Raw genomic sequence first — 14,163 nt, forward strand, 5'->3', positions numbered from 1 at the left:
TTCCCTCCAACCACTTTGCACATTATTTTTTATATACTGTGATTCTGTACTTGCCAAATGTGCTGCAGAAATCTCCCTCCACTGAGTCTGCAATCATTTTAACGGTGGGCAGCTGAAACTGCTGCCTGTTCACTCCCTGGATTTACACAGACACACAGAGGCACACCTCCAGCTCTGCAGCTCTCATTGGCCCTCTTATGACTCAACCCCCCTCCCTTCCTGGCAAACTCTCAGGAGAGTGAGAGATAGAGCTGTGCATGATGTCATAAGTCTAGGCTTTTTACCAGACAAGAAACAGGAAGTGAGCTGTATAAGGAATTTACTGGCAGGAAAAAAATGTTTTATTATCCAAAGTTAAAACAACAAGGGCAGAAGATTTAATAGATGGAAAGATGGAAAAAATGACTGAAGGTCTGCTTTAACACAAATTGGATTTTTAGGGCTGGTTCATGCAATGCATTATTTTGACTGTTCCATCAATAAACCACTAAATGCACGGGAATGCTCAAGAGGTACAGCAGGCCTTTTGATGCCAGAGCCATTTTTTCACACGTTTAAAGAGGAAGTAAAGTCTTCCTGTTTAATTGTACCTACAGGTAAGCCTATAGTAAGACTTACTTATAGGTACTGTGAATATCTCCTAAACTTGCACCGTTTAGAAGATATTTACTATATATACTGACGTCATCAACGCATGCGCACTAAAGGAACGGGCGATCGTGCCCTTTCTTCAGAGCCCTGTGCCGTGACCGGCGGAGAGTGACGTCATCGCAGCTCCGGCCAATCACAGCGCCGGAGCCTGCAAACCCGGTAGAAACTCTGGGGAAAATGTCAGCAGTCTCAGAGGTGTGCAGGCGCCGCTGCAACAGCTTCGTTCTAAGGTAAGTATTTCATAATGTGCTAGTATGCGATGCATATTAGCTCATTATGCCTTTGTCTTACAGGTTTTTTTTTTTCTACAGGTTTATAACCTCTTTAAAAAAATCATTTTTGGCCTGAAGATTACACAAAATCCGCAAACATTATATATTTTCTGAAAGCAGACACCCTGGACAATAAAATAGTGGTAATTCCAAGATTTTAGTAAAAAACACACCAAAGTGAGTTTTAGGGCAAACAAACCCAATAAATGACCCAAATTCTTGATAAAATATAAAAGATGAGGTTGCACCGAGTAAATAGATACCCAACATGTCAAACCTTAAATTTGTGTGCGCCCGTGAAATGGCAACAAACTTCAGTGCCTTCTCTATAGGTGACGCTTCGAAAGCTCTCTATAGGTTTAACTTTAGTGTTATAGAGGAGGTCTTGCGTTAGAATTATTGCTCTCACTCCGGCGTGCACAGCGATATGTAACCTGTATCCCAATTGACGTTTTCACAGGGGGGGGGGGGGGTATATGTGCTTGGGTGTAACTTTATTTTCTTTTGCAAAAAACAAAATATATAAATATATATTTCTTTTTACTCAACTTTTATTTTCATTACACGGGGGTCTAAAGTCTAAAAGACCCTGCATGTCTCCCCTGTGCGCCACTGAGGCCAGGTCACAACACATGCAGTCCAGTGCGTTTTTGTTCTGCTTTAAAAATGCATGGAAAGTAGGTTATATATATGGTTTCCAAAGGCAAGTTCATACCAGTGCAGTCAGTTCCAGGGCTTTTCAGTTCCAGAAAAAAAAAGGAGAACATGCTGCATTTTACCTGCACTGGACTATACTGGAACGCAGTAAAATGCACTGTCATGCACTGAAACGCATCAAAAACGCACTGGGCCCTAGTATAGTGGGAAAAAAGGCACCTGGAATGCATCCGGAACGCATCAAAAACGCGCATGCAGAAACGCATCTGGAACAGATCTGGAGTGCGTTTTTGTGGTGTGAACCAGCCTTGAATGCAGATCACATTGCAAAACATCTTTTCCAGGCTAAGCTAGCCGAGGGACACAGAGAGCTTGACCCGGAAGTGACGTCTGAGATGTCGCTTTCTGGGTCCCAACAAGAGGGACCCAGAGGGGAGGAGAGCGGATGTGTGTCCGCTTTTCTCCTTCCCCTCCAGCTGCTGGCACCCGCCATCTCGTTTCTGGGCCCGCAGATGGGCAAGAGGAACCCAGGAAGAATGATGGGGTGGGGGGGCACCCGTACCTGGGGTGTGTGTGAGTAGTAGTCTGCCTGTTTCAACACACAATCCCGGTGGCTGCAGCCGCCGGATTGTGTGTGATACCCTCCCCCCCCCCGCTGTCAGGTCACCGGGTGATGTTGACCACGCCTCCTAAAACGTCACAGTCCCAGCACGCCCAGGGACTGTGACATCATAAGGGGGCGAGGTCTCCGCCTATATAAGTCACAACGGAGCCCTCAGAGAGCAGTCCAGCCGGAGAGAGCGTCGTGTCAACATTTGGAGAAGAGAAGAGGGAAGAAGACAAGAAGCCCAGAAGTCCGGACCTCCGCTGGCAAGAGAGCGGCCTGAAGACAGCGGAGGAGCCGGCCAAAGAACTGGAACACCGGGAGAAGAGGCCGGAGAGAGCGGAGAAGAACCAACCGGACGCCGGGAGAAGAGGAACCGGAGGGACCCCCGAAGCCGGAAGAAGACCCCCGAAGCCGGAGGAAGACCCCCCCGGAGCTGTTTAATAAATTATTTTAAAACCCTGTGTAGTGTGTTATTATTGACACTTTTTCCCTAGGTGAATGGGTAGGGGTACGATGTACCCCATACTCATTCACATAGGGTGGGGGGCCGGGATCTGGTGGCCCTCTTATTATAGGGGGCTCCCGGATTCCGATAAGCCCCCCGCCCGCAGACCCCGACAACCAACGGCCAGGGTTGTCGGGAAGAGGCCCTTGTCCTCATCAACATGGGGACAAGGTGCTTTGGGGGGGGGGCTCGTCCCCACCCCCTTTCCTGACCGGCCGGGCTGTGTGCTCGGATCGGGGTCTGGTATGGATTTTAGGGGGGACCCCACGCCATTTTTTTGGCGTAGGGGCTTCCCTTTAAAATCCATACCAGAGCTAAGGGCCTGGTATGCCCCGCGCTCGCCGCAATAGGAAAATTTGTTTTTCCTATTGCAGCGAGCGCGAAATGCAATACCCTGCCCTTGTGTCGTATCTGGTCCGTTGGACCAGCATACAGGCGAGTGGGCTTTCCGTCGGACCAGCACACAGACGAGCCGACTTTCCGCCAGAAACTGAGTCCAACGGAAAGATTTAAAACATGTTTCAAATCTAGGTCCGGAAAAGTCCGCCGGAGCCTACACACGGTCGGATTGTCCGGCAGACTCTGGTCCGCCGGACCAAGTATGCCGGAAAGTCCGCTCATGTGTACGCGGCATAAGTCTGTTGTTTTTCAAAAGAATAAGCTGTCCTGCAGATGTAGCAGTTAGATGGTTGAGACAAATCATTTAACACTGACAGAGGTGCTTACAATGATCAGCTTTTATTTATGTAAAACCTTTATCTCAAAAGGAACTAAGCAGTTTGAAGGGTATTAGCTGGAGTTTGGCTTCAATTTGTTAGTGTATCTAAATCTTCTAGTAGATCTTTTTTTTTTTTTTTTTTAATTCTTTATGTTTTACCAATACAAAACTAAAATCCGTACATTGACATACATCTTATAAGAATGCTTCTCTAATAACCCTCTTGAACTAAAAACCCACCCCCTCCCACCACCATCCTGCAGTTATTCTATTGTATATATAGGAAACCTGGTTTCCTCTCATAGTTCCCTGACTTTAAACCAGTTTAAGCTTTAGCCAATAATCTCCTCGACATAATTCTACGTATTCTTAAACCTCCACCACCCTTCCCATTTGTCTTTTCGTTCAGCCCCCTCATCAGGTTCTATTCCACTACCATCCAAACACTCCATATTGTAGATTTCATTAACACAAAACAGCAATTCTCGAGTTTTAGGACTCTCTGATCCTGCCATTTTTTGGAATCTGACTCTTGGCAGCGTCCAACAATATAGGGACTATAGATGTTTGGTATTGCTTAATTGACTCCTCTGTCCCATGGAATAAGCATGCCCATGGATCTTCCGAGATAGTTTTATTAGTAATTTCCTTTATTAAATGTATAACTTTCTTCCAGTATGCTTTAATGATGGAGCACTCCCACCATATGTGAGCTATCGTTCCAATGTTTTTACACCCTCTCCAACATTCCATAGATTTTTCAGGTTGGAATTTGCTAATTTTGTCTATTGTCGCATACCACCTTGCTAGACACTTAAAATTTGTTTCCGTCATCTTGGTGTCAACTGAAGAACTGTGTATCATTTTCCTTGTCAAAAGAAGTTTATTGAGTATACAATATTATAAAGATACATAAAGTAAGTTTACAAGGATCTATAAAGTAAGCTCATTGTTTTACAGTAGGGTTTATATAGGTAAATATCATGAAATTTCAAATATTAAACATTGGGTTTACGTAAACCTAAATTAAAGATATATATCATTTCCTTAGTTACTTTTTGTAGGTATTTAAATGATTTATACCTACTATACATATTGGTTACAGGTAGAGTGTATATAGGTCAAATAAATTCTGATAATGAGTTTTAATCGTAAGGTGGAGAAAAGGAAAGAGAAAGAACTGTGTATCATTTTCAAAATTTTTCCTAACATGTGATTACTACATTGTGTCCCTAATTCCCTTTGCCATTTCTTGATAAAGGGAGGCACATCCAGTTCCTCTTTAGACATTAAAATTTTATATATAGGCGAGAAATGGTATTTCTTGATTTTTCTCTCTTACAAAGCTGCTCAAGCGGCCTATAATCTTCTTCACCTCTAATCGGTTTCGGAAGTTTCTCTACGAAATGCGACAACTGGATGTACCGCCATGTATCAATCTCCATTAGATCTGTCTCAGTTCTCAAATCGTGATATGTGTGAATTTTCCCTTCTGTAATTAAGTCTTTTAATTGTGTATTGCCATTCTTTATCCAATTCCCTCCCACCTCCCTCATCCCTGGTTCAAAAAATGTATTATCCTTCAAGTAGATCAAGGGAGAGTTATAATGCCATTTATTTTGTGTGTGGATCTGATCCCATAATTTTAGTGTATTAAGTGTTAAATCCGGTGTCTTTGTGTTCTGTAATTTGGAGGGTTCCATACAATGTGACCTAGGTGTGTGCTACTCATACTATGTTCGATATTGACCCATCTCTTATCCGAGACCTCCCTTGACCATTCCATGACCCGTGAATGTGTCACTGCAATATAGTATTTATTAAAATCCGGTAGAGCTAGTCCTCCTTGTTTTTTCCCCCTAGTCAAAACCGTGTATGCAATTCGTGGCTTTTTGTTACACCAGACAAACCTGGCAATTAGACCTCTTAGGGCTCTCATATATGACTGTGAGAAGGAAATCGGAAGCATCTGGAATTTATAAAGGATTTTCGGGGCCAACACCATTTTTACTGTGTTAATGCGTCTGATCCAAGAGAGGGGGCGCATTGACATATTTTTTATTTCTTGCTTAATTTCGTCTAATAGGGGTATGTAGTTTATTAAATACATTTTCTTCAGGGAATTAGATAATTTAACTCCTAAATCTTCTAGTACATCTAACACTCCCCTCCCTGCAGACTGACAATGCTGTTGTCCAAAGCTGTCTCTGTTGCTCCTCCATCCAGAGTGTAGGCATACCAATATAGGTGGTGTGTTACTGGCCAGATAACCAGGTGAAAACAAGGGAAAAAAGCCTAAAACAAGAAAACAAGTGCAGCCTTTACCTGTAGTAATTGAAAAGTCACAATATTTGACATTTTTGGTTTTCGGTTTAATACCGATTTAAGTACAAAGTCACTAGAAGGAAGTATAGGATTAATGTAGAAGTCCACCCTAAAACGAAAATCCCTGCATCTACAGACATCGATGATCTAACACTAACCTATCTAACCCTGTGAAGAAGAAATCAGCATACATATCTTTTCTGCAGATCCGAACCGATCCCACACTGAGCTGTCAGCCGTGGGTTCGCTGTGTGGGCGGGTGCAGATGACACGTCTAACAATGGAAGCCCCATAGCACAGCTCCCAACTGTCCCTGATTTCAAGGGACTGTACCTGATTTGGAGCAATGTCCCTCTGTCCCTCATTCCTCCTCATTTGTCCCAGATTTTGCTCTGATCTATATAGTTGTATATAAAATGCACTTTTTATCTTTCAGAAAGTGTTTCCCAGTGCTAAACCTCTCATCCAAATTCTAAACTGGTGCATTTGTAAATTTTAAAAGCCAATATAAAGAAATAGTGGTGGTAAAAAAAAAAAAAAAAACCCCCTTGTGGATTTAATTAACCTTTTATTTTGGTTAATTCTCCTTTAAGGGAGTGTGACAGGGGGCGTGTCCTATGCCTACATATGTTTGCTAGTAGGTGTCCCTAATTCCCATTTCAAAATGTTGGGAGGTGTGCCATAGTACGTCTATGGGTGACGTCACTCCCTATTCATTTCACAGCCGTTGTCGGCCGGGTTCTCTGCAGAGCTTCTGCCACTGGAGATCGGGTCGGACCGGCTTCAGAAAAGGTATGTATACTGATTTCTTTTTTACAGGGCTAGAAAGGTTAGTGTTAGAATGTGCATGTCTGCAGATGGAGGGATTTTAGTTTTAGGGTGGACTTATGCCCCGTACACACGGTCGGATTTTCCGATGGAAAATGTCCGATCGGAGCGTGTTGTCGGGAATTCCGACCGTGTGTGGGCTCCATCGGACATTTTCCATCAGATTTTCGACACACAAAGTTTGAGAGCAGGCTATAAAATTTTCCGACAACAAAATCCGATCGCGTTAATTCCAACCGTGTGTGGCCTGTTCCGACGCACAAAGTGCCACGCATGCTCAGAAGAAATTCCGACACGGAACAGCTCGGTCTGGTAAACTTAGCGTTCGCAATGGATACAGCACTTTCGTCACGTTGCAATGTAAAAAATGGTTTAATACAGCGCACTCTCTTCTTCTTTATAATGTGAGAAGAATGAAGTAGTTTTGCTGCTCATATTCACACACACTTCTCACAAACTTCTTTCTTTATTATTTATCGGGATTCCCTTAATATATTTTGATTTGTCACATCTGACAAAAATTTTTTTTTGTTTTTTGTTTTTTTTTAAAGCCAGTTTTTTTTTGGATTTTATGTTTGTATTTTTTCAAAGGCTGATCTTTGTTTAATTTTATTTTTATTTTTACTCCATAATATTTTTGTGTGTGTTTTGTGTGTCAAGTTACCACAACACCATTGATATCTTTTATTATTTAATCTCAAGGAGATTGCTTGGTGTTGGTGTCCCTTGTTAATTTCACATTGTATTTTTGAAATGTACCTGAATCCTCACAAACTGTCCTTTTTGAAGTAAAACACACATAGGCAAGTATAATTCAAACCAAAATTCCTTTATTAAGGGCTCCGAACCAAACAAAGAGGGAGGCAACGCTGGAGAAACAGGAGAAATTAGCGAAGCCTTGGACCCCCAGGGCAGACATCAATTCTTGAACATCAAAATTGGTGGCCTGAGGAGTCCATATGTAAGGAAGTGCAGTCTGGTCCAGAAGTCCCAGAGATCCGGAAAGCAGCAGATGACATCTGTGTCCCCAGGCTGTGGTACCACAAGAAGCTGCATCTTTTGCCAGACCAGACTGGATCCAGGGTCCTCACTTTCTGGTCTTCCTTCCACGCTTCCTTCCTGGCTGTGGCTCTGCTGTTGGAGAAGTGGCAGGAGGAGGAGTAGGACCTGGAGGAGGAGGAGGACTAGTAGGACCTGGAGGAGAAGGAGGAGGGGGACCTGGAGGAGGAGGAGGACCATGTGTGAGGTCACAAAGGTGGGTATCAGATGTTAGTTGGGCCCTCAACCCCTTATTGAGAGCCTCCAACATTAATGACTCACACATGAGTTGTTGCCTCCTCCATCCGCTGCATTTTACAGGCAATGATGGCAGCAAAGTCCTCCTCCATGGTGTGTGGTGCTCCCAGGGCCTCTGTAGCCTTCCAAAAGAGGCCTATGGCAGCCTCCTCTAGGGTACTCCTCCTCCTGCCACTTTCTCTTTGCGGGTGTAGCGGAGGGACCGGCATATCAGCCAGCCTGCTCGGCCTGGCCACCTCCTGGCTGAGACTTCCCTGTGTATGAAAAAGGGACATGGTTGTAATGTTTTGCATCATCAATCACAATCATAAATTAGTACTCCAAACTAACATCTAGTTAACATAATTGATTGGACAACCTGAACTATTTAGAAGAATGCTATACCTGGCTCAATCTGGGCTCCTCCAAATGTTGCTGCCTGGAAGGCCCAGGTTGGGCGTCAGAAGCCTCAGCTGGAGGGGAAGGAAGCGTGGAAGGAAGACTGGAGAGGGATGACCTGGGTTCAGTCTGGCCTGCCAGAAAATGCAGCCTGTCATAGTACCACATCCTGGGGACATAGATGTCATCTGCTGCTCCGGATCTCTGCGAATCCTGGACTTTCTTGCGCTCCCTTACATATGTGCTCCTCAGGCCACCAATTAGGATCTTCAAATATGTGATGTCTGCCGTGGGGATCACCTGCTTCACAATTTCCAACAATTGATCCAGCGCTGCCTTCCTCTTTGTTTGGTTCCTATAATGTGGGTGGTTGATCTCCCATAGACAAGGCAGCTCCCTGAACATGTCAATGAATATTGCCATGAAGTCTGTATCATTCAAGATATCCATTTTCACTGCAAGACACAACACAAGACAAACCCTATTGTCAGCCAAAACTCTCCTAATCTTGTTACAATATAGGCTTCAATCTAGAAGCAGTATAGGCCCAAGTTTGTCTCTTATCTTCGTTATTACGATCGGCGCCTCCAATGCTCCTTCCTCTGCTCACAGATCGTACGTAATACGCACGCGTGTTACGCTTTATACACACTGCGCATGCGTGTAACTCCGCCCGCCCCTAACATTCTTTCTAGTCTATTCCCCGCCCCTTTTCGTTCAGCGCAGTGGGTGAAGAGCACATGGCGGAGTCAGAGCAGGTGCGTGCTAATTATAGCAACGAGGAGGAGGAAAGCCCGGATTCGGAAACGTCCCGATCCAGAAGAAGATTTAAGGCCACAAATATGTCCTTTGGGGAGATGTTGGAGATGGTGGAGATCCTGAAGAAGGCCGACTGACGAAAAGTATGGGCATTACCCCAACCCCAATATCAGAAAGGCCAAGATCATTGCGAAAGTGGTCAAGAGTCTGCACCGGAATTTGGGGGTACGTCGATCGAAAGATCAGCTCAGGAAGCGGTGGTCGGACCTGAAATTAAGAGAGCCCGAGCAGTACCGAAAGATCCGGAGAGTGCTGCAAAAAAGTAAGTAGTTGTGCTGTGTTCCTATTCTTTTTGTCTTTATTACGTTCGTGCTGCTCCATATGCTTTTCTTAAGTGTTGTACAGTTTAAAATGGCAACTTTAATGTTCATGGGCCCATTATTCGTTCGTAGCAAACATTTTTCTTTCGACCTCTAAAACACCATTGTTTAGGTCATATGCATTTTCAAACATTTTTAAGGGCCTACTTGTATGAAAATAATTTGGTTGTGTAGATGGGTTTGTTACTAGAATGAAATGCAAACTAGATTCTGTGTAAGGAGAGGACACTCAGCAGCTGTTTTCACATCTGGACGCTGGAGCACTAGTGTGGGACACAAGAACACCCTTTTTATTAGGGGGCCCACACAGGTGCTCCAGTGTATACTATAGGGGTGTCTCCATCTGTGAAGCTTGTACAAGACAGGTAAAGTATTGCAGCTTGACAAAGGACAATAAAAATGCTACATCTTGGAACTCTGCCCAAATAGACAATTGTACCCCACTTCCAAGCAATGTTTCATCTTTATATTTCGGCCATCAAATATCTGTGTGCTAATTATACCTTTTTTGTTTTACATAGGGGAGAAAAGACTCGGAGGACACCCCTCATCCGAGGAGACCAGAGACCCCCCACCTCTGGAAGAAGGGGAAATACCCCCAACCCAAGCTGAGCAGGAGGAGGAAGAAGATGTGGTGGAAATTGGCACCACAACAGGTGAGTGTCTGCGACCACAGGCTCAGGTAAGAGATGGATGCCGGCAGATTTTTGATACCTGTTTTTGTTTGGTTTCTCTCTTTTTAGGTGATCGTGATGTTGTAAATCAAGATCCTTTCACATCAGAAAGTGGGAGATCATGGGGTGTAATTTAGAATTGGAAAACCTCAAGAAAAAAATCAATGATGTTATTCAAAAAAATAATAACATCATTGATGTTTTGGGGCGAATTTAAAACCCCACAAAATAACTTTGTTTTTTTGTGTGCTACAATCTTAAAAATTTTTTAGCGATGTTTCGAAAAGCCAGATTTGGAGGATGCACACAGTGTGCCAACATGTGCTATCTGCCATCACGGGAGATCAATGGACGCGTTTTGGGGGTGCAACCCCTTCCTCAATAATAAAGTAGCTGTGAGGAAGGGGTTGCTCCCCCAAAACACGTCCCTTGATCCCCCGTGATGGCAGCTAGCACATGTTGACATTCGTAAATTGGTGTGCATCTTCCAAATTTGGCTTTTCAAGGGGTGACTTCACCCCATCTGAACGCAATATCAAACACAGTTCCTAAATACTCATGTCTGATATTGCCTTCAAGTTTTACCATATGTGAACTTTGTAAGTTCAAGATTTTTGTCTTTCTTGTTGGTTTTACTTGATTTGATTGTAGCCGTATCAGTGCAATTGTGACAGAGAAAATTGAGTACTGTCCGTGATACTTATTTATTTGCACTAACATACAATTTTTCAGGACAAGCTTTCGGGGTATGTCCCCTTCTTCCACGGGAAGAAGGGGACATACCCCGAAAGCTTGTCCTGAAAAATTGTATGTTAGTGCAAATAAAAAAAGTATCACGGACAGTACTCAATTTTCTTTGTTGGTTTTACACATGCCTGTTTTATCTTAAATGGACATTTCTATTTTTGATAATGCCACCCCAAAAATTGTTATACAACAAACATGTTGGTTTGTTTTAAAAACCTTTTCTAAATGCACATGTGATTGTGCGGGTATTAAAACGTTTGTTAATCAAGAATGTGTGGTTTATTGTCTCAACGCTACAACACTTTTGTGGTGATGTAATTGCTGTTTTCTGTGAAAATGGGGGTTATTTCCTAAGGGCAAATCCTCTTTGGACTACAAGTGCAGTTTCAGTGCAGTTTCAAGTGCACTTGTAGTGCAAAGTGTCTACGCCTTTAGTAAATAACACCCAACAGTGCTTTGTATAAAAGGTTACACAATCACGCCATTTTCAGGACTCCCCACATTGCTGTCAGGGTCAGCTAAAACAAACACAAGCAGTAAATGTCACCAAAGATTAGCTTTTTTTTTTTATTTGATAAAGGCTTCACAAATTGTCTGGCATATTGATGGCCCCCCTACCTGCAAAGAACTCAAGGTATTTTAACCGGACATCACGGGCACTCAGGGAGGGCAAGCCAGGACGGCCACTTTCAAGCGCCGTCAGGGTTGTATCATGTAGAATTCCGGCCTCAGGCCCAACTGAGCCAGCATAGTTGGCAGAATGTTGGGGTAAAAAGTTATGTAGAACACAGCACGTCAGGATTATATGATTAAGTTTATACTCCGCCATATGGATGGGTGTCAGAAATAGGCGGAACCGGCTGGCCATGATTCCAAATATGTTCTCCACCACTCTTCTGGCTCTGGCCAGCCGGTAATTAAAAACCCTCTGTTCCGGGGTGAGGGTCCTCATCGGGAATGGCCGCATAAGATGGTCCCCCAGGGCAAATGCTTCATCCGCAACGAAGACGAATGGGAGTCCTTCCACATTGTCCTCTGGAGGTGGCAAGTCCAAGCTGCCATTCTGGAGACGCCTGTAGAACTCCATCTGGGTGATAACTCCACCATCGGACATCCGGCCATTCTTCCCCACGTCCACATACAAGAAGTCGTAATTAGCCGACACCACCGCCAACATCACAATACTATTGAACCCCTTATAGTTGAAATAGTACGACCCCGAGTTGGGTGGTGGGACGATGTGGACATGTTTCCCATCAATTGCCCCTCCGCAGTTAGGAAAGTCCCACCGCTGGGCAAAGTGGGAGGCCACAGTCTGCCATTCCTGTGGCGTGGAAGGAAACTGTTGAGGAAAACAAAAAAAAAATAGTATTTTTGCACATAAACATGGCAAGCAGATTAAACACAAACATTCTTGGCCAACCTCCAGATAGCATTTATTAAGGGGAATTTAACAAATCCAAAGTATAAGGTACACCTATCATATCCCCCCCTCCCCCATGGGCCATTTCTAACATTATAGAGGGGGGAATCTTGGACAGGTAACCCTCTCCACTTTATTGAGAGAGGAATGCCTAAATATAGGGTATTACTTGGAACAGCCCCTCCTTAGTTACACTATTGACAGCCCACTGGACAGGTAAGAAGTGTCATAATACAAAGATATAAATACACACTGTACACATTTGAGGACATTTGGACATTCTGCTATTACCTGCCAAGATAATAATAGGATACAAAAACTTGAAACAGTACCATTTGAAAGTATACAGGCAGGTCCTTGCACTACATGCTTTGGGGAATTCATCCATAAATCTGACCACTAAAGAGATGGGTATAGTGTGTATGGGTTTGGCAAAGTCAGCAGATAGATGATTGAGGATAGATAGAGAATTGGGATCAGCTGACTTAGCAGTTGGGGGGAGGGAGGGTTACTAAAAATGATTTGGGGACACCACAAAAAAAAGCCTCTGGCACTCTGCCTGAATTTAAAGCACAAATCACATTTAAAAACATTTTAGGGGTGTTTTGTGTTTTGGGTAAAGCACTACTATGGAGCTGATAAAATACATTGTTAAGTGACTACATGAGGTGAATATAGGGCTGGGCGACCATGCTGGGGAGGTTAGTGAAGGCAAATATGTATGAAGGACTAAAAAAATAATGACATAAAAATCCAGCATGCATGAGGACAAAGGGGACATTCACAGCATATTACAATCATGGTAATTAGGGAATGAGGAAAGAAATACAATATATTATCAAACATTCAATACAATAAAATGTGATATTAAAGGATAACAATCTTACCTTCATATACTCCTTCTGCAGGACCTGGATGATGGCAGAACAGGTCTCTGGGATGATGATCCCCAGAGCCTGGGGGGAGGTGCCTGTTGAGAACTTCAAGTCCTGCAGGGTTCTCCCTGTCGCCAAGTACCGCAGGGTAGCGACGAGCCTCTGCTCCGCAGTGATGGCTTGCCTCATGCAGGTATCCTGCCTGCTGATATAGGGGGTCGGCAAAGCCAGCAGACGGTGAAATACGGGGTCCGTCATCCTGAGAAAGTTCCTGAAATCATCAGGATTATTCTCACGGATCTCACGTAGCAAAGGCATGTGAGAGAACTGGTCACGCTGAAGCAACCAATTCTTGGTCCATGAACTCCTCCCCACCCTGTTCATGGACTGGACTTGTGTCAAGGTCAGGACCCCAACACCAAGCCCCCGCACAGCACGAACTCTACGAGGAGTACGTATACGCAACATGGCTAGAAAACGGTCGGCTGCTCAGAACGAAGTAACAGAACGCATTGAAGAACAGCAAGGCCTGTGAAGAGCGACCTGAAAAACAGTAACGAACGAACAAGAACACAATGACTATAAGTCACGCGTCACTTGCTGCACGCACTGAAGAGCAGATACAAACCCACAAGCACAAACTGAACCGCAGAAAACGATCTGAAAGCCACGAGTCTGAAAAAGCGCGAATCGTCTCTCACCAAACTTTTACTAACACAAGATTAGCAAAAGGAGCCCAAAGGGTGCCGCGCTTGGTTCTGAACTGGCCTTTTCTAGTCTCGTCGTACGTGGTTGACGTCACCGCGTTGTTGGCGATCGGAAATTCCGACAACTTTGTGCGACCGTGTGTACGCAAAACAAGTTTGAGCCAACATCCGTCGGAAAAAATCCTAGGATTTTGTTGTCGGAATGTCCGAACAAAGTCCGACTGTGTGTACGGGGCATTACACTTTAAGGAATTCCTGACCTGTCTATTTATTGGAAAATGGTTGGCAAAAAAAGAACCCCACCCAAATGTGTTGAAGGGCATGTGAGGAATACAGTGGAACCTTGGTTTACGAGTAACGC

This window comes from Aquarana catesbeiana, linkage group LG01 (genome assembly GCF_042186555.1).
Source record: "Aquarana catesbeiana isolate 2022-GZ linkage group LG01, ASM4218655v1, whole genome shotgun sequence".
NCBI classification, from domain to species: domain Eukaryota; kingdom Metazoa; phylum Chordata; class Amphibia; order Anura; family Ranidae; genus Aquarana; species Aquarana catesbeiana.